Consider the following 24,457-nt stretch of genomic DNA (forward strand, 5'->3'; position numbering starts at 1 on the left):
GCTCAGATTTGAAGAAAAAGGCAGCAGGGTCCCATGTGTCCCCTCTGTCCCATGAGAGGGTAGAAGAGGTTGGTGAGGACCTGACCTCCAGCAGAGAGAGGAACCCCTCAACCCTCCTATTCCTCTGCAAGGACAAGGATGGCTCCCAGCACGTTCCATTGGGAAGATTTCTTCCTCTTTTCCCTCACTCCCAGGTGGGTGAAAAGAGGGGGACTGCAAGAACGGCCCTTTTCCCTGGCATCACTCCATCAAGGCGTGGGTCACCCGGCTCATCTTTATTCCCTTCTGCACACTTCAGCTGTTTGCTTTGTTTGGCCTCTTGGATGTGGGGATTACCCGGAGATAACTGGGACATGGGCGACTTACACATGAGTCCTTTCCCTCTCTGTACCAGCCCCAGGCTGGAGCTGGAGGCAGCAGGCAGGATTTGCCAGCCCATGGGTCACAGCACCCACCAGCTGGAGTTGGTTTGTCCCTACCATCCCTTTCAGCTGTCGCGCGAGGACCGAGTTTTGTTTGCCCGCGTAATAATCCTGCCCACATGCACTTCCTTTGCCTAACAAAGGGAGGATTTATTGCACCACCTCTTTGGGAACGTCGGGGGCTGCTTGCTTCCCTCTTCAGCTCTCAGAGATCCTTTAAGTAGAGTCTGTGTGAAAATTAATCAGACGTCCTGGAGGCTTATTTTGTCCAAAGCTAAAATCCTGCTTTTTCCCTTTCTCCCCTCCTTATGTGCCCCAATTACTTAAGGGATTGTCCTGGAAATTAATGAAAGCATGGCATGGGGAATGACACACTCAGTTCATCTCAGAAGTGAAGCGTTTCCACGTAAGGCTTAACTAAAAAACATCTCATGGTTCACTGAGCAAACTTGGAGATCTTCCTGGTTCGAAGTACACTGCACCCTGACAGTTGGTATTGCATGTCCTCTATTCCCTAAATTGTTTGCAGGTCAGGATCCAGTTATGTGAGTCAGGTCCTGCTCCTGAGTAATTGCATTTTACATTTCTGAATGAGATCCCTGTGGTTTCCACCTGGTTTCCAAAGTTCTCAGCATGAATCAGCTCAAGGACACAGTTCATCCCAACCTGTTATAGAGGGAAAATGAGGTGATGGGGACAGGTTTGGCAGTGGTACACGCAACCTTCTGTCTCTCTCTTGCTTGCCCTAGTGCATAGAAGTGGGTGAGGGCAACCAGGTGGCTTGGGTGACCAGCTGGGTCATGTCAGTCCTTTTTCTACTTCCCATCATTGAGGCATATTTGTTGTATGGAGGACACAGATTGTGTCAGCTGAACAGAGGTGAGGCTGCTTGTTTCTTCTCCATCCAGCCTTCATCAGAACTTATGAGCAGACAAGACAGTGCTATACCATGAACTTCAGAGGAATCAGGTATATTAACCCATAGGCTAGCCACAGACTAGGGCTGGCTGACTCTTGTCATGGTTAGAAGAAGTCAGCTGCATTGATTTACAGTGAGATTCATGTGCCTAACGGATTATATCATCTCTGAAAATGGATTTCAGTTCCCAAGTTTCTTAGGTCTGTGTTGCTTTCTAAGTTTTGGGGCTTATAAATCTTTTATTGCCTCTCAAATATTTTGAGTTAAGCGTTGTGCAATCAATGGGATTCAGGCCCTTAAACACTTCCCACAGGGAGGCAGGCAGTTAGATACCTTCAGCAAATCCTAAATATTCTTTGAAAGCGTTTCCCTCACTTTCCACGGGTTTCAGTTGTACCATACAGGGTAGTGACATTGACTTCTGTAAAGCACTGCACCACTTATGGATGCAAATCGTTGTGTAAGTGTGAATATTACTTCATGACATGATGTCTCCTCCAACCCATTTGTGCTAATTAATGCAGTTCTGGGATAGACAATATTCATTATGCTTTTCTGAGAATACTAGAAATGTTCATGTAAGAGCTCACACATTTTGATGGCACCCACGGTCCTATCACCACGTTCCCTGTAAAGTATTTTGATACTTTAATCTTTGCTAATGAGAGTGGAAATGAATTGTCAACAAGAGTTCTCCAGCACAAGGCCATGGTGTTTCTTCTTTGCTTTGTTATCAGGAACCAACAAAAAGGAATCAGTGTGTTGTTATTGTGGCGCAGAGGCATCTAGGCTGACTCTTGTCATGGTTAGAAGAAGTCAGCTGCATTGATTTACAGTGAGATTCATGTGCCTAACGGATTATATCATCTCTGAAAATGGATTTCAGTTCCCAAGTTTCTTAGGTCTGTGTTGCTTTCTAAGTTTTGGGGCTTATAAATCTTTTATTGCCTCTCAAATATTTTGAGTTAAGCGTTGTGCAATCAATGGGATTCAGGCCCTTAAACACTTCCCACAGGGAGGCAGGCAGTTAGATACCTTCAGCAAATCCTAAATATTCTTTGAAAGCATTTCTCTCACTTTCTATGGGTTTCAGTTGTACCATACAGGATGGTGACATTGAATTCTGTGAAGCACTGCACCACTTATGGATGCAAATCGTTGTGTAAGTGTGAATATTACTTCATGACATGATGTCTCCTCCAACCCATTTGTGCTAATTAATGCAGTTCTGGGATAGACAATATTCATTATGCTTTTCTGAGAATACTAGAAATGTTCATGTAAGAGCTCACACATTTTGATGGCACCCACGGTCCTATCACCACGTTCCCTGTAAAGTATTTTGATACTTTAATCTTTGCTAATGAGAGTGGAAATGAATTGTCAACAAGAGTTCTCCAGCACAAGGCCATGGTGTTTCTTCTTTGCTTTGTTATCAGGAACCAACAAAAAGGAATCAGTGTGTTGTTATTGTGGCGCAGAGGCATCTGCTCGCTGGAGTGTATGTGTATGTCAAAGCTAAATATTTGGGTTACTGTTCTCTTTTGGGGATTTGTTATCATACAAAACAGCTCGGAAAAGACAAAGCTATCACCTGCTTCTAATCATTGCAATGGCAGCAGCTTTGCTGCCTCCACACTAAATGCTTCTTACCGGGCCGTATTGTTTGGGTATTGACAACTTCAGAGACCCTGTGAAATTACAGAAGCTCCTTGAAGAAAAGGACTCTTGCTAATGCTGCTGAAATATAACTAGAAATTTTAGAAAGGAATGCACATGAGGTTGGGTTTTTGTCCTAGAAGGATGCTGTTGAGGAAATCTGAAATGCAGCATGCATGTCCAGGAGAGGAAGAAGGGGAGAACTAACTCTGGGAGGCAGAAGGTATTGCCTCTGCATTGCAATAATTCTGCAGGTTTTAATCGAGCTGCTGGGGTCTTAGGCAGCTGTTTCACTGAGCCAGCAGTGAGCATTACGATGCGCCATCACCCTTTGGTGTCTTTTTGGATTAGTGGTCCCACTCTTGGTGACCTCACATCTCTGCCAGCACATAAGCAGCCATCCAAAGCTGTCCCAAGTATGGACATAGGCGGCTGTATGCCCAGCAGTGTATAACCCGCCCCACGGGGTGGTGCCCCCCAGTTTATTAGCTCAATTTCCCACGCATCGACCAGCCCCCAGTGCCATTCTGCACTCTTGTGTTTGCCCATCTGTGAAACGAGGCTGGCAGCTCTCCTCCACATCAAGGGAGTGCTGCAGGGCTCGGTGAGCTGAGGCTGCAGAGCTCTGCAAGCGGTGCCACGTACCTGCAGACAAGGGTTACTCTTCATCCAGGAGGCTCTTTAACATCCTCTGCTGCCCCAGCTCACTGATTTACCCGAAGTGGGCAAGGCTGGAAGGAAGGATAAGGATCCCAAAAGCGTGGTTTTCCCCTTGGAAGCTTTTCTGGGGATGGCATTTCTCACTTTTCCACCCTGGATAGGTTTTCTTAGTATTAAGGTCTGCAGCCACTCTGAGACCTTCTGTTGCTCTCTGTTTATAGACCCCAAATTAAAGGTTCTTCAAAGTTTGGTCTATATCCTCCACAGACCCTCTTTTCCACCCCACTGTGCTTGTAGCTCAGGCTGCCACCCTGCTACCAGGGAATCAGCCCAGATCTGATGTTTCAGGGAAGGAGGTGTGTAACAAACTAGTGAGAAGATTTGGAACAAATTCCTTGTCCAGTTCTGAGTGAAAGCAACACTTTCTGGTTGATCTTTCATGATCAGCTCCTGGCAGGGACAATGTCTTTCCATGTTATAAGAAGCAGACTCCATTTCTAAGTTCATAGAATCATAGAATCATAGAATGGTTAGAGTTGAAAGGGACCTTAAAGATCATCTAGTTCCAACCCCCCTGCCATGGGCAGAGACACCAAGTTCTTTATTAGCTCCATCAGATACCTAGAGGATATCTTCGCTCAGACCAGTAGTTTATTTTTATTACAAATGTTGCATCTCACATTAGAGAGTTAAGGAAATGCAGCAGGAATGTCTCCCACCATTGCAGAAAAATTTAAGCTGTTGTAACAAACCATAGTGCACTTCATTTTGGGGGTTGTTGTGCATGTTGTCTTGGGTGGTCATGTCTTACAAGGGATCTGAGGAGGATGCAGCTTGTGGTTTCACAGGTATGACGATGCAGTCTCTCTTTCTGTGTGGTGGAGCTCAAAGGCTGCAGAGGTGTTGAGCCTCTACAAGGAGCTCCCCATCCATTTCTAGCCCAGACAGTTTCCATGACATGTCTCCTGTCAGCCAGTTGGTCTGTGACTCGGGTCCTTCCCTGTGACACAAACCAATTGATGCCCCAAAGATGTTGGAGGACGCCATTAGGATCACACAGTGATGGGGTGCTCTTTAGGCATCTCTGGTAGACAGCCCCACCGACATGGGGCATGAGAAAAGATGTTTTCTTGCTGCCTCCAGACTAGTCCAAAACCCATGTCCATTTATCCAAGCTTTGTGCCAAAGGAGGACACCGGACTGTTGCTAGGAGCCTGTAATCTCAAGCTAAGTCTAGCAGAACTCTCCATACTTGCAGTGAAAGTCGAAAATCGCAATTCTGGGCAGAGTCATCCCTACTTTCCAGGTTTTGCTGCTATGCGTGAAACAAATTACTTTCCAATTAGAGGCTTCCACCAGGCAAGCTCTTTTATCACCAGCTGAATAATGCACACCGGACTGTTGCTAGAGCCTTTAATCTCAAGCTAAGTCTAGCAGAACTCTCCATACTTGCAGTGAAAGTCGAAAATCGCAATTCTGGGCAGAGTCATCCCTACTTTCCAGGTTTTGCTGCTATGCGTGAAACAAATTACTTTCCAATTAGAGGCTTCCACCAGGCAAGCTCTTTTATCACCAGCTGAATAATGCTGCACCACACCCTGGCTCTGCTCTGGGTTTGGAGACAGATCCTGCCAGGAGAGGACGAGTTCCCTCCAAGGGCATCATGTGCCGTGCAGCGATGGGTGGGGAAATGGCCTTGAGGCTTTGCCAGCTGAAGGACCATCCGACCCCAAGGGCAAAGACTGTTGCCTTGGCATATTTCTATAGAGCAACAAGCACAAGCAGGCACCTGCATGGTGAGAGCATCTTTGAAGCAGCTTTGCCTCCTATTCTAGTGAAAGTCAGCCTGGGAAGGTGATTTTTAAATTGCTGGTTCTGGGCAGGCTTACATGTTCTTCACTACCACCACTAAAGGTGGCAGAAGCTGCTTGAGATAAGTTGTAACCTCCATCGAAGGAAAAGAGAAAAACAGAATTTAGGAGGCAACTTGAAGTTTTACCCCTCTCTGAAATTATGAGTTTAACATTTCAGGAAGTTTTGAAGTTTGTGTTTTGGTGGTTGTACGGCTGTGTGGGTACCTCAGCAACTAGATCTAGACATGGGTTAGATGCACCCTGAAAACCCCAGTCTTTACCTTTGCAATGTAGTCATGGTCCCTCTGCTTTTTGTGGGGCAGAGATGGGTACCTTTGCTGCCTCTTGCCACTATGTCCTGACATTGGGATCACCTCCAGAGCAGAGCTGGGCCACCTCAGCCACTTACTCTTAACCCCCAGCAGCCAGAGGCCAGAACTACCTCTATATTTATGTCCTTGATCAAAGCCAGCCCCTTGGGTGGAGTAAGAGGGATGAGTGAGCCTCCTGTGGCTGCACAAGCACCTCCATTTTTATACTATCTGTACTCTTATAGACAGGAGAGGAAACTGTGTTCATGCTCTACTGTTTGCCTATTGCACCCAAAAGTACTTCGCAGCCCACTGGCCCCCCAAAACCCTGTTGCAGAGGAAGAGACATCAGGGCTCATGGCATCTCCATGCTGGCATGGTCTTGGCTTTCACTCTGACAGCAGATCAAACCCAGAAACATTCCAAGATACAATCAGGCATCCAGCTCCTTCACCACCATGTTGGGAGAGTGACTTTGTCATCTTCCTCCAGGGCAAAGAGGAAATTTCCTATATCCCATGTAAGCCCCAGCTCCATCATCACCATCAGCAGACTCGCAGCGGCATAAATGTCAAGTGAAGGAAAGGACTCAGCTCCACACTTCCCCTCCCAAAGCTGACCTCTTCCTGACCAGCCTGTGCCAGAGGGTGGCACAACCCCAACCTTAGGATTTCACCTGGTAGGAATAAGCCCAGTCCCAGAAAGAAATTGCTGACGGGGACACAAAGCAGCAGCAGTAAGTCAGGTGTTGTAGTGTGGGTGCTTCTCACTGCGCTTGCTTAAACCAAAAAAACTCAGCACTGTTTGGAGGCTCACACGTTTTGTCCTTCTTGAATGATCTAATTATTTCATAGTTATACCCTTGCACGAGGGCTACTGCTAGTGCAGTCTGTAAAGATGCTTTATTCCCAGGCAGCATCCTCTGCTGGTGTGTGCACATTTACACCATCACAAGTTGTGTCCTCCTCCAGCCAGGTCCTGGGAGGAAAATTCCAGGCCCCCCCCAAGGAGGGGAGAAAATCACTAGGAGAAGGGAGGGTGCCTCCCCACCCCGGGAGGGTGCCCCCCACAGCACCAGGGCCACAGCCTGGCAGGAGATGCTCTGCCTGCCCAGCTCCATGGGTGCCTGGGGCCCTCGCTACCCTCCTCTTCCTCCCTGCCAGGGCTGTGTGAGCACTGGGAGCAAGCATCCCCTCTGCTCTCTCCCCTCTCCATTATCATTTCAAGGTGTGCGCGCGTGGGTCGGGGGGTGGGGGTGAATACCCCCCCATCCCCGCACCCTTCCTCCCTCCGTCCTTCCATCCCTTCATCCTCCTCCCAGAGGCGAGGGGGAGCCCAGATGTTGGCAGGCCCCAGCCGGGTTCATCTGTTTCACATGACCCAGCGCCAACTGCTGCTCGCTGCCCTCCTCCCTCCTCCTTCCTCCCCCTCCTCCTCCTCCTCCTCCTCCCTCCAATCTCGCAGCCTCGCAGCGCGGCGGCGGCCGCGCAAGGAGCCGGGAGCCGGGGGCCGGGCAGGCGGGGAAAGGGGAAGAAGAAGAAGAAGAAGAGGAGGAGGAAGAAGGGGGGGGAAAAAAAGGAGGGTTACGGCATCCCGGCAGGGAGCATGGGACCGCCCTAGGACCGCCCGGGGAGCCCGCCGGGAGCGGAGGGAAGGGCCGCGGCGGCTCCGCGCATCCCAGCGGCGAGAGGCGGGCGATGGATGCGGTGCGGTAGAACCGCGGCCTGGCGACGCTGGTGCGGCGGGGATGCTCTGGTCCCGGGCTCGGAGCTGAGGGGCCGCCGGAGCCTCCGAGGGAGCGGGAGGAGAAGGTAAAGGGTGTGTGGGGGGGATGGTGGTGGAGGGGGGTGTCTTTGTCTGGCGAGGCGAGGCGAGGCGGGCTGGGGCTCCCCTTCCAGCCCCGGCCCCCGCGGGGAAAGCCCAGCCGCAGTCTGCGGGTTGCTCCACGCCCCCCTCCCTCCATTTATCTCAAACGGAGAGAAATGTGGGCAGCATCTGCTTTTTCTAGCCTTTACCAGAAAAAAAATCCACCCCCAAATCCTCAATTTGGTGGGCGAGCAAGGGAGACGAGCTCAGCGGCTGGGGTTTGTGGGGTTTTTTTTGCACTAGAGGGAAGGAGAGGGTGTGGGGGGAGAGACACGGGTGCTGTGATTTCTCTTCTTCTCCCCCCTCCCCTTCACCCCCCCTCCTCCCCGTTCCCCAGCAATCTGGATGCCTGTCCCCACTGACTGCTAAGATGGACTGCTCCTTCCCTTTCCAAATGGCTGCAGCAAGTTTAATGCAGAGCTGGGGGCTTCGCAAAGGGTAAAGCCCCCCTCTCCCCTCCCCCCCCCCAGCCTGTTTTTTCTTTCCCCTCTGCACCTTTTCCTAAACCAGGGGTAGAAAAGTTGCTACAGATCCAGGGCTAGAAAAGGGAAATAAACAGCTCTCTTTCCAAACTGTGCCTGCCTGGGTGTATCTGCACGCCTTGCAGACATGCTTCTCCTAAAGGAGGGTTTCTCGGCAGCATTGTTAGCCCGGCTCGCTGCTGGGGAGGGCATGAGAAAAGTTGTTTCAAGCCTCTATATAAAATTTCCAGGAGAGACAATTGTTTCTAATAATAGCTCCGGCAGCGGTTTAAGCAGCACAACACACACACAGATGCGGGAGCGAGCTCGCAAATCTCCTTCTCCCAGGCAAGTCAGGTCACGGGGAAAGCTGAACTCCCAGCTTGTTGGTTGGGTTTCAGGTTTTAAAACGTTGTCCTGAACAAAAAAAAAAACCAAAAAACCCCAAAAAAACCCATCACCGCTGGCCGTTTCCACCGGGAAGGGGGTGTGGTGCCTGTGCCTGCGCGCTGCACTTCACGGGCACGGCAGAACTGGGCTTTCCCAGTGCCTTGGGTACCAAGAGAGGCTGAATCCCAGCTCTTCCCAGTGCCAGATGGACATCGGGGTGTCTTGGACTCGGCACCCCTCTAGATCATCCCCTGGGGTCTGATGAGCATCCCTTGCCCATGCACGGAGGGAGCCGTGACCGGTGTGGGTGTTCTGTGCCATTTTCCCTGCCTAGAATTGCCTGCCAGGCACCTGAGAGATCTCGGCGGAGCTAAAACTATGGGATTGATCCCCTTTCTCCTCGTGGTGATGGCAGAGGGCCCGGCAGGAGGGCTGCTGCCCGCATTGCACGCTAACTTGAACCCACGATGCTAACCCTGGCCGGGCGATGGTGCACCAGCTTGGCTTGGGGGCTCAGAGCTGCTCATCTTGATCTTCCAGGCATAAGTTACCCATGGCTTGTCCTCTTCCAAATATTAATATTTTTAAGGTGATTTTAAGTACCGGTGCCAGGTGCTGCAGAGGGAGAGCTGCTCATGGGGTGCTGAGCAAGGGGGGCTGCAGCAGAAGCCACAGGGAGCTAAGAGTATATTGCTCCTTGTAATGAGAAGGGGTATTTTGAAGGGTCTTCAGCTCAGCACCACCTCGCACTGCTGCTAAAGTCAACTGTATCTCTCTGAGGACCAAACAGGCAGAAGGAGTTGGCATTGATCACTCAGACCACGACTAGCCCCAACCAAATCAAGTCCCACAGTGGGGATAAATGCACCAGTGGGGTGCATGTGGATTTATGCATATATAAATGTTCATTCTTAGGTGAATTTTTGCTTTAAGCACCCAGGGTAGAAATATGGGATCTCTGCCATTATTTGAGCCACTACTGTACACTACTGAACCTTTTGGCAACCTGTTGGGGCAAGCTACCCATTTCTCCTGGTAGGTGGTTTCTGGTTGTCCTGTCACCGTGCATCTGAACTGGTTATTGCATTAAAAATGCAAGTCAATATTTGGTGATACCTGTGGTCATAGCATGGGGTCACTCAGGGCCACAGGGCAATGCAGCATCAGCTGGCACAGACGTCACCATGCGTCTGAACTGGTTATTGTATTAAAAATGCAAGTCAATATTTGGTGATACCTGTGGTCATAGCATGGGGTCACTCAGGGCCACAGGGCAATGCAGCATCAGCTGGCACAGAGAGCGTCTTCCGTTGAGATCGTGTCAAGTTGTTTAGTCAAGTCAAGAGCTTTGGTTAGTGCGTCAGGTGTTGTTAGGAGGGACATCCGACTGGGAAAGACTTCCCAAGTCACAGAGTCTAGTCCTAGGTATCAGAGGTAGTTAGAGTCATACATATCCCCTTTGTTGCTACTGTTTGCTTGCTGTGTGGATAGCAGCAGAAGGTTTGGATGCAGCTTAACAGACAGCGAAGGCAAAGTAAAACTCTGTGGTATGGAGGAGGGAGAAAAAGCTGTATGAGGGAGAATTTGAAAGGGGCTGGGGTGTGACTGAAGTCTCAAGTCCTAGTCTGGTAGGACTGTGAAGGAGAAGGAAGGGTCATGCAATGCAAGAAGGGTGAGACACACAGGGAAGGTCTAAAAGGAGTGTGTTGATCCAATGCCAAGCAAATTTGGGGTCAGGGCTTAGTCCCTGAAGACTCAGTAAGGCGCGGTATGACCCACTTCTTGTGAGCTAAGCAGGAGCCAGCTGGACCGCTGGGACAAGTAAAGGCTGCTGGTAAGGGTTGGGGCCATGCTCAACTCCTGGGGACATGTTCAACATGTCCAACTCTCAGGGACCTTGGGTGTCTTTCATTCAAAACACTCTAGGTTTGAGGCAGTCAGTGTTCCTGTGCCTCTGAGCTGCACCCAAAACCTGCTTCTAGCCAGGAGCCACCCCATAAATGCCCCATCTCTTGGGGGCTGGGGGGAGGCAGTGCTGCAGGGTAAGCTGTAAGAGCAGGTGACGGTGGCTCCCTAGGATCCCCAAGCTTCATGGCAGGTTGGGGTGAGTTTGGGTGCCCAAGGGATCCCAAGGTCACTGGGAACTCCAGTGTCCAGTCATCCTTGCTGGATTGCTCCTTCCAGTGGCCCCAGTACAATCAAGGCATGGCAACCCAGCAGGCAGCAAGGTCTGACAAGGTTAAGCTGTGGTGGAATTGCTTGCAAGCCTCCTCCAGCTCCAAATCCCAGTTTGTCCTGGCTTCTCCCAGGCTACACAGCTCCCTAAGCCCACAGTGGATTTCCCAGCATGGCCTTGGGGACCACTGCAGCTGACAACATTCCCTGATAACTTTCCTTCTCCCAGACTTTTAACAACTTAACCCCCAGCCCTCCTGGAAATCTCAATATGTGCCATTTCCTAGAAAGCCACAAACAATTTTCCAAGGCTGCACGGTGAGTTGGAGCTCCTGTTTCCTGCTCTGGAAATGAATCCTATCAAGGACCAAAAATGACTTTGAGTGCTTTTATCTCTGATCTGACACTGAGGAGATGCCCTGGCCAGATGTTTGATCAGCTCTGAGCTTCTGGGAGCACTTTCATGTTGATGAATCGCAGACACGTAGGGTTTGATCCTGCCTCCCTCTGCTCCAAGTCACCTTTGCACTCCACCTACTTGCAGGTTGATGGGAGCCTGGAGGTTTACTCCTTATCTACATCTGGCTCCAGCAAGCAGCCTGTCAAAATAAGAAGTCCCAGTGAATCCCTGCTCCATGGTTCTGTTACACTTCTCTGTGGCCCCATGTGTGGTGCCAGATACCCTGGAGGCATCTCCGTGGGGTGGGATGGGACTTGCCCAGCCTTAAAGCACAAAGGAAACCAGAGGAGTGGGGACCATCTGATTTCCAGTGCAGCTAATGATGCTCTTGCTTAAAACCCCTATGACTTCTTTCCTGGCAGACACACCATCCTTCTGCTCTTGTGCTGAGCTGCTGTGTGATGTTTCCACAGGGCGTTTAAACAGTTACTGTCTCCCATCCCCAAGAAAAGACCACTAGTGGGTAGAAAAATGCCCTTTTCACCCTATATCTGCACCGGTGGGATGTGGTGTGACCTAGTGCAGTAATCTTTGGGAAAAGTCCTTGAGGGCATAAAAAAGGGATGGGAGTTGACCCTTTTTTTAACTTACATTCATGTAAAGGGGTCTGCTGAAAATCTCCTAGGAAGGAGAGAAACTGAAAAGAGGTTGATATTCCCATTTTGGCTCCAGGAATCCTTTGTGCTTACGCTTCCACGTGTGACATGTAACATTTTGACAATGGCTGTTGGGCTTGCCAACCCGCAAGGCTCAGGCTCTGTGTTTAGATTAATTTTTGTTATTATTTTTTTTGTTGTTGTTCTTCTTAGAAGTTCCCAGATCTCCTAACCAAAATAAATCCACCCTTGTTTGGGTTTCCCGACCGCGTGGGATCGAACGTGGGTGCAGCCCTACCACACACGCTGCAGGCGCTGTTGGCGTCCCCTCCATCCCAGCTGAAACATTTTGTGCCGGGAAGGGCTTTGCTGACCCCACCACTTCCACACCAGCTTTATGCAGGACAAACCAGGGGTGGGAAGCTGCTGCCTCAAGGGAGCAGCTTGGAAACACAGCACAAAGAAAGGGGAGCACAGATTGAGCTCTTTCCACCTTGAAAAATTGGCTTTGTCCTTGCTCTGCATGGATGGTATCTCTCCTGGCTATCCCCGGATAGCCCACCATCTCCACACATGGCTGCTGAATGTGTGCTTGTGTACCATCAGACACCCTCATTACTTCAAGTGTAGGTGCTGCACCAGGGAGAAATAACCCCAAGCACCAGTACAGGTTGGGGGCTGACCTGCTGGAGAGCAGCTCTGAGGAAAAAGACCTGGCAGTCCTGGTGGACAATAGGATGACCATGAGCCAGCAATATGCCCTTGTGGCCAAGAAGGCCAATGGCATCCTGAGGTGCATCAGGAAGAGTGTGGCCAGCAGGTTGAGAGAGGTCATCCTGCCCCTCTGCTCTGCCTTGGTGAGACTCCATCTGGAGCACTGGGACCAGTTCTGGGCTCCCCAGTTCAAGAAGGACAGGGAACTGCTAGAGAGGGTACAGCAGAGGGCTACAAAGATGATGAGGGGCCTGGAGCATCTCCCTTACAAGGAGAGGCTGAGGGACTTGGATCTTTTTAGTCTGGAGAAGACTGAGGGGGGATCTGATCAATGCTTACAAATACTTAAAGGGAGGGTGTCAGGAGGATGGGGCTGGTCTTTTTTCAGTGGTGCCCAGGGATGGGACAAGAGGAAATGGGCACAAACGTGAATATAAGAAGTTCCACTTAAACATGAGGAGAAACTTCTTGACTTTGAGGGTGGCAGAGCACTGGAATAGGCTGCCCAGGGAGGTAGTGGAGTCTCCATCTCTGGAGACATTCAAACCCACCTGGACACATTCCTGTGCAACCTGCTCTGGGTGGACCTGCTCTGGCAGGGGGGTTGGACTAGATGGTCTCTGGATGTCCCTTCCAACCCCATGTGATTCTATGATTCTATGATACAGCCATGGAAGGTGTCACCTGGACTTGTGCTGCAGGAGGTGGTGGGGATGGGTGGAAGGAGACTTGTGCCTCTCCAAGACCAGGAAGAGCTGGAGGGAAGCACTGAGCCTGCTTTGCCTTTTTGTTGCACCATGGAAGATGCTTTTGGAAATGCTCTGGGGGTGGCAATGGTGATTCTGGGGCCGGGAGGGGTGGAATCTTCAAATGTAAAAGTGCTGGGCTGTGTCCTCGCTCTCTCAGTCCCCTCTCGCTGGCACAGCCGATTGCGGACGTGGCAGAAGGCTGCTCCAAATTGGGTATTGAATCCTGGGAGCATAGGGCTCGGGGGTATCGGATCCAGCTGCTGAGTTTGCAGACGTTGCGTCAGGCTGTTCCCTGTTCGCTTCCCATCCTTAACTCTTCTGCATCGATTCTGCACGGTATTAAAGAGCTGCCGTGTTTTTCTTCCAGAAACAACCATCCTTCCCTGGCCCTTAAAAGGCAGAGATGTCTTGTACAAAGTCAGGCTCAAGTCGAGGTGCTTATTCCAGGTTCCTCCTGTGCAGAGGTTACAGCATGTCCGTATTTATTATGTTGTGAGGTGTCCTCATGCAAAGAGGACCTGGTTTTGCTGCACCAATAGCCAAAATGTTCTCAATAGAGGCGATGCAAAATCCTGGCATTACACAGAAGATGAACAGGAGTATAAAAGCACAGGTTGTGTGTCCTGGAGGCAGTTTTCCCTGCTTGAGCCCTGAGTGGGGCTAGTCTTACCTCTAGTCTTCACTAGATGCTCAGGTGCTCAGCATCAGGAGCTATCAGGACAAGGGAAAATAAGTAGGATGCTTTTGTGCTTCCCACCTGTCTAGGTGTGTAAGCAGAGCTCCTAGGAGATGTCCCAGTCCTACAGCCCCAGCTCTGCACTGCTCAGCAAACAAAGCAGGAGCAGAAATGGCCAAACCAGATTTTTGTGAACAGGACCTGTTTCTAAAAACACCTGCGTCTCTGAGGATGAGTCAGCTGCTCATCATTCGAATGTGCTCCTCATCTCGCCCCGTCCTTCCTGTGAAACCCCATCGGGGGGACAATGTCCCCCCAGCACTGACCCCATCAGCTGCTGCAGCTCAGGCAGCCCTGCTGGCGGCTGCCCAGCCTGGGTACCAGCCGTAGCCCTGGCTCTCAACATCAGAAGTATGTCAAACCCGCTGATTAGCAGTGGCTGGAAACAACCTGGTGACATATTTTTCCACTGGAAGCGTATCAGTTCTTAGAGTGTTATTCAAAACAAGAAGGGAAAAAAAACCCAAAACAACAACCAACCCGCTTGTGTGTACAGATTAAAATTTTACATTTTTTTTTCACATCTGGAATGGCTTTTCCAAGTGTGTTTTCTATTATGTGTTATATGTAACACTGCTCAGTGCTATCTATTGACCCGCTCTGTTGCAGAGTATTTGAGTGATGCACTGCCCAGTGCCTCGGCTCCATTGATCAGGGCGATCACCACTCACACCTCTGAATGTGGTGATACTGTAGGTACAAAACATTCAACGAGCGCTAAAAGGACACTTTGAGCCTTAAATCTTAATTTGTCCTTTAAAAATATTTCACACATACTACTGCTTCCACTGCCTTGGGTCACTTTGGTCATCTTCCTATGAACCTATATTGATTTTTTTGTCTCCAACAAATCGCACTAATTTCAGTAGCAAATAAATCGTCCTGTTCTCCTCTATAACTAAACCAAACCTCCTGCAAATGTTTTCCCAGAAGACTTGGATGCTCTCATGTAATTACCACCCCGTCTGCATGCACGAAGAGTGATATCTGGAACAGTTTGCTGAAAATATGCCATGTTTGAAGTGTGAAACTGTACCAAAAAATTACATTTTTATGTATGTTTACAAGGAATTAAAAGTCAGACGTAGGAGAGATTAACAGACATTCTAACATCTTTGGAGAAAATAATAATAACACTCTATTGCTATGCGCTTTAGTGCCACATGGTTGTTCTGATGATGATTCATGGTGCTTGCTGCAGTACATAGCAGGGAATGAACCAGGAGGTGACCAGGAGTCCCCGCAGAGAGGTTGATGTGACTTATAAAAGGCTGCGGAGTCCCTCATTGGTAAAGGATTGGCCTGGTGGATAATTTAGATCCTTTTCCCTTAGATGACGCTGTGTCCCTTGTGCATAGTGAACAGAATAAATATGGAGATCTTCCAGGGGAAGCAAGACCCTCTCAAGATATATCACGGTTTTCTTGAAGCACAGCTAAGCTCGAAAGCTGATGAAAGGACCCCTCCCAGGACCCTGCTGCTTGTCCTTGGGCAAAGACACCAAAGATCATTCATCCCCTTTCCCTCTGAGCATCCCATTTTAGTTCTGCCATTGATATTTATTTCTTTGGGCTGCGTTAGGGACTGGAAGCCCAAATGATGGATCACGGCGCCTGTATATAATGTGCAAACATGGGACGAAACTACTGAACTTGCCTTAAAGTGATTATTTTCTAGAAAATAAGTTCATCCCACATGGGAGTTGGGGGTGGGGGTGTGGAAGAAAAGCTCACAAAATAAAGATGTTCTTCACACAGTCTGGCTGAGCTGAGTTAGCCCAGGAGAAGTTTACGTACAGGGCAAGTTATCTGGGGTTTTAACTGGGAAACCTGCAGCAAGGAAGATAGTCTACCTTTCATCTTACCAACGTAGGTGTGAGAGGGCTTATTTTTTGCTATGTTTTTTGGTTATAGTGGCACTTTTGCAGCCTTTGGGCATTACTTTGGATAAGTAGCATAGTACAGATGAATAGTCCCGAAGTCTGTAAGGTGGGATGAGGCCGAAGGCTGCCCTAGCCACCCGCCTTCTTCATCCCATAGGATGCAACACCTCTGGTTGCAATGGTTTCACATGGATCGAGTGGTTTCACTGCACCCAAAGCTGCTCCTTAGTGCTCGGTGTGAACAGCTCAGTGTCTGCTCCGCGAGGAGCCATGGAGGGCAGAGCAGCTCTGGGGCCCTCCTCTCTCACCAGGGCTTGTGGTCAGCTCCAGGCAGGAGCTGGTGTACCAGGTCTAGGAGGCTGTGCAGGAAAGTCCGGCAGGAGAGGATGGGAATCCCATCCCCTGACTCAATTAAAACTTGTCTGCACGAAAGCACTGACCACAGGGAAGAGCCCCGAGACAGAGGGAGAGAGCCACCTCAGTTGCACGGTTATTTATTTATTATTTATTCCCTGCACAGCCCTTACCCATTGCTGGGTGCAGCCAATACGTTGCACATGCAGAAATGCTGTAGGAGCAACACAAGCTTCCCAGGTAAAAGCTGAGGAGATAAATAGCTATAGGATCCCAGTGTGAAGCAAGGTTATAAGAGCTCTGGCAAGTTCTTGACCTAAAATAGTTGGCCTGAAGCAGGTGGCCACGTTGAACCACCTGCAGAACTGACCGGCTGAGTCAAGGTTTATCAAGACACACTTTTCCCAAGTCCAGAAGGGGTTGCAAGTCTGCAAGGATTACGACATTTGTGGCCAGTGAATCCTCTAGACTGAAAATGATAAATAATACTGAGAACTGTGTCACCTCCCTGTGGTCAGCCTCAGCTCCAGAGTTCCGCGCGTGCCCTGACCAACCATCTCAAATCTCCTACACCCTCCACTCCTGCCTTGTAAATAGAAGGGATGATGCTTGGAAGATGGTATATTTTTAAGCTGGCAACTGGTTTATTTTCTGGCCAAGAAAAGGAATGGAAAGAGTTACGAAGGCTGAAGAATCAAACGCAGTGAAAAGTATGCATCGGGAATGCCCTCTCCTCCTGCATCAACACCAGAAAGCAGGGAGGACGCGAGATGTTCTGCTTCCCTTTGTACTTGAAAAGATTTAGATCTGTATTATTTTTGAGAGAGAAAACAATACGTGACACAAACCAGCACAACCTCCATTCTCGTGAGGAAGCCGGCCTCTCCAGGAAAGGACTTTCTTATCTCAGGATATAACTAAAATCAGTCCTCCGAGGCTCAGCCGCTCTCAGAGCGGTGATTTAGGCGTCTGCCGGGTAATACCCTGGTTGGTTTAAAATGCGGCATCGGAATTAGATTTAATTCTAACTACATGGCTCAAGCACCAAGTGTTTTGAGGTTAAGACGCGGCATTCCCGGCTTTAAAGTTCGCCTGAGAGTTATTGCTTGATGTTGTAAATGGACTTAAGGACCGTGGGAGACGGTTTTTCATTTCAGCCCTGATACAGTAAGCCACTTAAACACTTGCTTATGTCACACTGAAATAAAAGGGATTTATGGACATGGCTATGTGCTTTGCTGAATCAGAGCATTTTTGCTGAGCGCTGTTTAGAGGAAGCATGAGAAATAACCTGTGCAGATGTCCCTGGGTGATGCCCAAGCAAGGCTGGAGAGCGCGGCACGGAGGAAGCGAGGAGCCCCCGGGCAGACCAGGAACTCTTTTGTCAGATCTCAAGACAAAACAGGGAAGTCACCAGGTCACTCAGCCTTTAACTTGCCTTAATTTTTATCCCATCGCTCCCTGTCGGCATCGACACAATGGCTGGGTCGTGCCTTTCGTGGCGTGCTTCCGCCGGGGTGACACCGTGGCTGACACCGTCCCACCTCCTTTCTCAAGGAGGACTCTTGCTTTCTAATTAATGAAGCTGGTTTTTTTCCTCTCCTGACGAATGACCATTCGCGGACACGGTGGCAACACTTGATGCAACCCCTCCTAAAGACATCCCCTGTGCAGATCCCCGACGCGATGAGTAACATCAAGGTCCTCCAACGGAAGGCAGCACTCCCTTCCCGCAGGACAGGAGAGGTTTTTAAGAGCTGTATCTGTAACCATGGTTTCAGCAATTTCATCTTAATTCCCTAGTCTATGGGTAAGGACATTGATTTGTCAAGGGGTAGGATAAAGAGGCTCACAGGAAAGGCCAAAGGGCTTGCACACTATACATTCCTCCAGTCCTACCAAACTTTTGGAAGATGCTGCATCATTGTCAGCATGCATTTTCTGGCCATTCAATCCAGTGATGGACTGTGAATGTATTTCCCAAAGCCTCAGAGCACTTCTGTAACAGGGAAACCCATGTTGCATTAGAAGCTGGGGTCTGGTTACTTCTCGTTACATCTCCATTATCCATATCTACAGCATCTTTCCTGGGCCCATCTTCTCAGCTCCAAAGCTCCATTTGCCACCAAGTTCCCTTGAAAGGGAATGCTAAAAAGGATGTTCCTGTTTCTTTGAATATGCAACATCTTAATTCTCCTACAGAAATATGGCTAGAAGAGGGCAGATTCCTGAGGATACTGATGGAATACCCTTCCTAGGGAATAAACAACTGTCTTACAACTAATTTCTCCTGCTCCAGAACACCAAATAGCATTTTCAGTTGAAAAAATCATCACATGAACAAATTTGAATGACAGAAATGTTGTTCAATGGGTTCCTATACATCGTTGTGAGAAATCCTAGTACTTCTGTATTGGATTATTTCAAAAAGCTCAGCCCATGTTCCGTATTGGGTGGCTGACCTTTGCAGGCAGGGCAGGCTATATAGACCTATGCTTCCTATGCCAGGAGCCTTGTGCCAAATTAAAATGATTTTTCTCCCTCTTGAAAAAATAATTACAGGCCAAACTTTCCACTATTGGTTTAGGAACAAGTCATGGAAATAAATGGTAGAAATGAGGCCTATCTTCAGAAATAACAGTTTCTCCTGACTGTTTCCCCATCCTGAGAGCTTCCAGACCGGGTCTCAGGTGGATGTCAGCCAGTCTGAAGGGGAAGGGCAGGGGAAGGGAGTGTGAATGAGGGCGTTGGACCTGGAAAACAAGTTGGCTTGAGCAGTGCTGCAAACCACAGTGACATGCTCACCAGCATGTCTCTATGGGCAGAGACTTGCCTGCTCCCCAGCTGCCCTCCCAGGGCTGGTCCCCTTCCCACCACACACAGAGCCGGCTGTGGCCATGTTCCCTCTTCCCAGGTGCCCACCCAAGGATGGGCCATGTGCCTCAGCTCTTCACACACTATCTTGCAGCCAATCCTCATCCCAGTCACCACCGGTATTATTTATTAGCTGTTGATGGGGAGGATGCTCCGCGAACACATGGCATAAAAAAAGAAAGATAGACCATTCCTCCAGGGTGGTGAAGTATGAGTGTAGGACAGGAGATGACAGATGGATGCAGACAAGCCAGGAGACAGTGCTGGTCAGTGCGACAGACAGCCTTTTGCTCAACCAGCCCCGATTCAGCAAAGTGAAGTGCTGCCACATGGACAAAATAAACTGTGCAGACATGGAAAACACACTGCTTTTCCCCCCTCCCTCTCTCTCTCTCTCTCTCCCAACAAGCTCAGGAGTTGCCAGGATGAGAAGGCAGTAAGAGGTGGTCAAGTGGGAGCAGGATGTTTAATCTAGTAGTTTATTGTAATCAGCGGTCTGTCATCTCTCCCTATCTCCTTTCAGCGGGTCTGTCCAAACGGCGGGCAAAGCGACACAGATTTTTGTGTATTCAGCACAGTAATTGCCTCCCATACAGGCAGGGAGCATTTAGGAAATATTCTGCCTCCAGTTATACTTTCTGATTTGAATCATGGGCGAATACGCCGTATTCCTCTTTATTTCTGCGCTCCTTGGCTAATGAAACGTGCCGCGGATATTTATAGAACTGCCACTGTAAATAGCATTTGCATTTGGTGCCTTTTGAGTTATTTAGTATGACGGTGCTTTCACCAGGAGGGTTTTTTTTCATTTTGAAAGGGAAAGGTTCCCTTTGGAGCCGTTTCCTCCCCTCGCCTTGGCTGTTTGTGTTGGATGGAGCAGTTCTGTGGGCAGTTGCTGATAATTTAGTGACATGAGTGACGGGAGCGCGGGGATTAGTGAGCGTGGTGCGGGTTTTTGGGCTGTATCACGGGCTGTTTATAGGATTCTCCGAGACAACATTTGGAGTTACAGCGAAGATGGATAGAGAGGAGGGCAATCGCCGGAACGGTTCATGCTGCAGAGCAAAACAACCGCCAGCCTGCCTTCCCTAGGAAACTCATTGTGTAAATATTTGGGTAGGAGCCTCCAGAGGAGATTTAAAGGCTTGTGATAAAGGTAGCTAAAACGTCCTTTCCTTGAGAAAAACAGCTATGATTCTGAAGATCCTGCAAATAACCACCAGAGAGATTCCCTTTCTGTAGCATCCCTGTCTTAGAGAGAACAAGCGGGTACGTCAGGTCTTGTTGTTGCTGACGGGTCTCAAAGGGGTTTGCAAAGGAGGTCAGCATCAGCTTTCCCCATCCTGAAGGTGCGGAAGCCAAGGAGCAGAGAAAATACGCACGTCGTGTGTGTGTGTGTGTGTGTGTGTGACCAGCTCTGCCACACACCAATCCCCCTCCTCGTCCACACAAACACATTCCTTCAGATCTTCACGTGCCGTACAAGCACCATCTGCGTTTGTGTATTGGAGATATATCATCTCTAGTCCTTACACACTCATACGTAAATGTACATAAATGACAGAGATTTTTGAAAGCGTTTGTGTTCAGCTCTTCAAGCACGCGGGGGTCACGCCGCATGTGCAGGCACTAAAAGACATGGCAGATTTTCAGTAAAAATGTGATGTAGGGAGCTGCTTTGAAAAAAAAAGAAAAAATCTGTTCTGTGTTTTGGCGCATAATTTCCGTCTGAGTTCGTGATAAGTCTGGCCCATGAAATGCATGTGGCCCATATTGACACCCGGCGTGTGCAGCTCCCTGCCATATGGATGAACTGTTAGCACTCAGGAGTGCGTATGCAGTCCCACCTCTTCACACATCTTGATAAACATCAGAAATTTGGGGAGTTGTTGTAGATACAGCACCCTTGGCTGTTGGAGGAGCCCCTCTCCTGGGCTGAACACTAGTGGTCAGCTCCAGGTATGGGACAAACCATGTGCAAGTGCCTGAGCAGGGAGCAGGCACGGCAGTGGAGGTCACTTGGGAATTGTCTCACCTAGCTTGAAATGTCTGAAGGTTCTCTTTGCTTTGAGTATTGAGAGCATCTCGACTGGTAGGTTGAACCAGACACTTGACTTTTTACTTTCTGGAGTAAGGGTAGAGAATTATTGCCCTCCAGATGGACACTGCAAGGCTGTGTTGGTACAGGAAAGCTCACTGACCTCACGGTGAAAGCCAGGACCTTCCCTACTTTGGCAGGGCGTTGGACTAGATGATCTCCAGAGGTGCCTTCCAACCCCATATCATTCTGTGATTTTCTGACTGCCTGCTCCCACATATCCCTCTGTAGGGCGTTGGCATTGATTTCCCATCTCTGGTTGCACAGAGAAGCGGAAGGAGTTCCTTGACTTGTCTCCCAAGAGCCAGCCACAGTCCCACCTATCACAGTGCAGCAGATACCACAGATCAGCCGATTTGCAAAGCATCCGAAACAGCATCTTTCATGCAGACAGACTGTGCTAAATCAGTCCCTTTCTCACCGTGCTTTGAAATGTTCCCATTTCTTGCTCTGACAAAATAGCAGGGTTTGTATTGATCTGACGATGCAAAAAAGCACATAGTGTGGGCTTCCAGACACCTGGTGGAATAATAAAACATAAAGGAGGGAGTACAGGACCATCAGTTTTTAGCTTATATGTGGTAGGAAGTCTGTCTTCTACTTTCTTTTCTTTTTTTTTCTCTTGGAAAACATAATTTGTTTTGAAGGGAAGTGAAAAGTCACATGGCTGGGCATCCTGTCTGCAGAAGGAAATATTGCAGCAGATCTCCAGACATGTATGTTATGGTCCTTCCGAGTTTCAAGGTATCACCCAAGACAAAACTTGGAGCCTCCAGTTTCAAACCCAAAGTCTTCTTCACCATCTGTGTTTGTAGCTGGGACTGGGAGCAGGGACCAGTGCTGGCTTTCTTTTTACACCCCAAGGCTGTGCAGTGGCTGATTGCATCCTCTCCAGGTCCTGCAGCAGCTCTTCACCCTCTCCTGTGTAGAAAACCTTAGGTGGAAACAACCTGCAGGCCACCAGCTGGGATCATCAGCCTGTAGCATGAACCTTCAAACCACTGAGCGGCAGAGAAACAAGGTGGCACCAGAGAAATAAAGTACGTGCCTTGCTGTGTGCTCACACACTGCGTGATCAAACTATAAAGACCATCATGGGCTTTGACAGTCACTTGGCTGATGGACAGAACTGCTGGGGACAAGCTGGTGTGAAAGCAGTGGGCCTTCCCTCTCCCTTTTCTGCAAGCGATGTTCATGAAACGCCTTGCAATTAGTCAATCATCACGTGCTGCATTTCAGAGCTTCACTTTATTCAGATACTTCATGTCAGCCAGCTGTTTGCATTCGGGATTTCTTTAAGCAGCAAGGGCACTAAGGGGATCCAAAACTCTGGGTTGGAAAAGCATGGAGAGCTAAAGAATCTCCATACGGAAAGTAAGAGCTTTGCTGAAACACTAAAGCACAAAGTCAAACATCTTGAAAAATTTTCCCTCTTCCCTCTTTCACCTTTTTCTATTCCCATTTCAACTTTGGTATAACCGATGGAGTGTAACACACGAGAGCTGGGCTGTGTTTCCATCCCTGCCATCGCGTGTTACTGCCACGATAAACTCACTGCTTTATCTCTTGCCTTGGGTAAGCTCATATTAAAACTGGAATATCAGTGTATACTCCCCATCTTGGGGATGCAGCAGATACGTGACAGTAAGAGGACGAGAGAGATGCCAAAGCAGAGCTCAGCCCCTCGGAGTTTTATCTGCTGGAAGAGCCCAGCAGAGAAAGTTTGGGCTTCCCTGTGCCCTTGTGAACACAACTCACACCCCTCTCACTCCGAGCAGGGCAAACCATTGCAAAGCCCTTTTGTCAGCCTTGGGCATAGCTTTACAACTGAGCTGAAAGCTGTTTCATACAGAGTTCAGAGAGAAAAATCTCGCCCGCCAAGTGACGTACCGTATGAGAAGCCGTATTTTGCATTATTATATGGCAAGAACTCTAGCAAGGAGACAATTTATTGCCATGGCGGTAACTGGCTGACATTTATGAGAAGCCTTGTTTTACAAGGCTGTCCTCTGGCTGTGATGCCAGGGCTCCAGTTTTGCTCACAGAAAACAAGAAGGAAAGTGATGTTATTTAGGGCACACAATACTCCAGGGGCGGGTAAAGCCTGCTTGGATCACATGGGATTGGGCATGCCAGGGTTGTAAAGTTGGGATGAGTTGAAGGGAAATGTTCGTTCTGACTGAAGTTGTCTCATAATAAACTCCATACCTTGCCCGGCCACCTTGAGGCTCAAATAGAGTTGTTGGCACAACTGAATTTTTGCTGCTGGGAAGAGGCTGGGGCCAGGACGATGCTCGGTCTGTCTTGGCCCCAGGAAAGAGGGAGATGGTTGTGGGACAGAGCTGGCAAAAGGGAGCTCAGGAGCACCCAGAAGAGTTCAGCAGGCTCCTGTGCTGCAAGCTAGCGACTGGCTGGGCAAGGGAGATGCTGCTGGAGATGGTCAAGGTTGCAGCCCCCATGTCAACCTCCACGCACCGCCTGGGCTCCTGAATGGGTGAAGTTGATGGTGGGGCACTACCGGCTGCCCTCCACCACCGCCTCCTGGCTGCCAGCACATCTGTCCACCATCAAGCCACACCAGCGGGTGATTTTTAACCCGCAGAGCTAAAGCAGGAAGCCGAGCTGTCCTCACTTAACCCCCCAAGCCCACATCTCCCTGCTCTCTGCAAGGCAGCTTTGCATCGGGGGCTCAGCTCAGCTGTCACCAGTGGGGAGAGGTGATGGATGAGGGCAGAAGTGCCCAGGGTGCTGTGGCAGCCACATCCCCAACAGCCTGCGCCCCCCTGCCAAGCTCCCAAGGGCACTCTGCTGCCTTATGGTGATTCTTTAGGTCTCGTCATGGCAAGAAGTATCATTAAATTGAGGTGGGGATCCATGCAGTGCTCAGGAAGGTGCCTTGGCTGGAGGGTGGTGGTTCCCTGGGGGGCTGAGCCTTGCTGAGCAGGGTCTGTGCTGCTGTGGGTAAAGGCATGCGTGAGTGCCTTGGGGTGAGCCCACACCAGGGGGGCTGTCTGTGTGCTGCCTAATTCGTGCTGAGGAAGGGATTTTCCAGGATCTAAAGAGGCTTAGGCTGTCCATATCCCATTAGCAGATCGCGGGATTGTGCCTGTGCCTGTGTGTGCTGAAGGGCTTTGCGGGGCTGAGTCCAGATCCATAACTCTGCAAAGCAAAGTTTCTCCCCAGTTTCTCCCTCTGTGCAAGAGGAGAGCCAGGAAAGGGCTTGACTTCTTGTTGAGAAGTTTCCTCAGGTTGTGGCTCATTTATTTCTTAGCTTCTTA

At 49.4% G+C, this 24,457-nt stretch overlaps 1 protein-coding gene across 8 annotated transcripts in view; it reads left to right on the forward strand.

Moving 5' to 3' along the window:
* Positions 1 to 24,457, forward strand: part of FRMD4A (FERM domain containing 4A) — a 410,059-nt gene that overhangs the window by 245,664 nt on the left and 139,938 nt on the right. The window contains exon 1 of one of the 8 annotated variants that reach the window (XM_014949102.1): positions 7,398 to 7,635. The exons of the other annotated variants lie outside the window; for them this stretch is intronic. The gene's annotated coding sequence lies outside the window, so the exon portion shown is untranslated. Of the gene's footprint in view, positions 1 to 7,397; positions 7,636 to 24,457 lie in introns of those variants that run through there. 8 annotated transcript variants of the gene reach the window in all.

The sequence above is a fragment of the Calidris pugnax genome, unplaced genomic scaffold (genome assembly GCF_001431845.1).
Source record: "Calidris pugnax isolate Ruff unplaced genomic scaffold, ASM143184v1 scaffold125, whole genome shotgun sequence".
Lineage (NCBI taxonomy): Eukaryota > Metazoa > Chordata > Aves > Charadriiformes > Scolopacidae > Calidris > Calidris pugnax.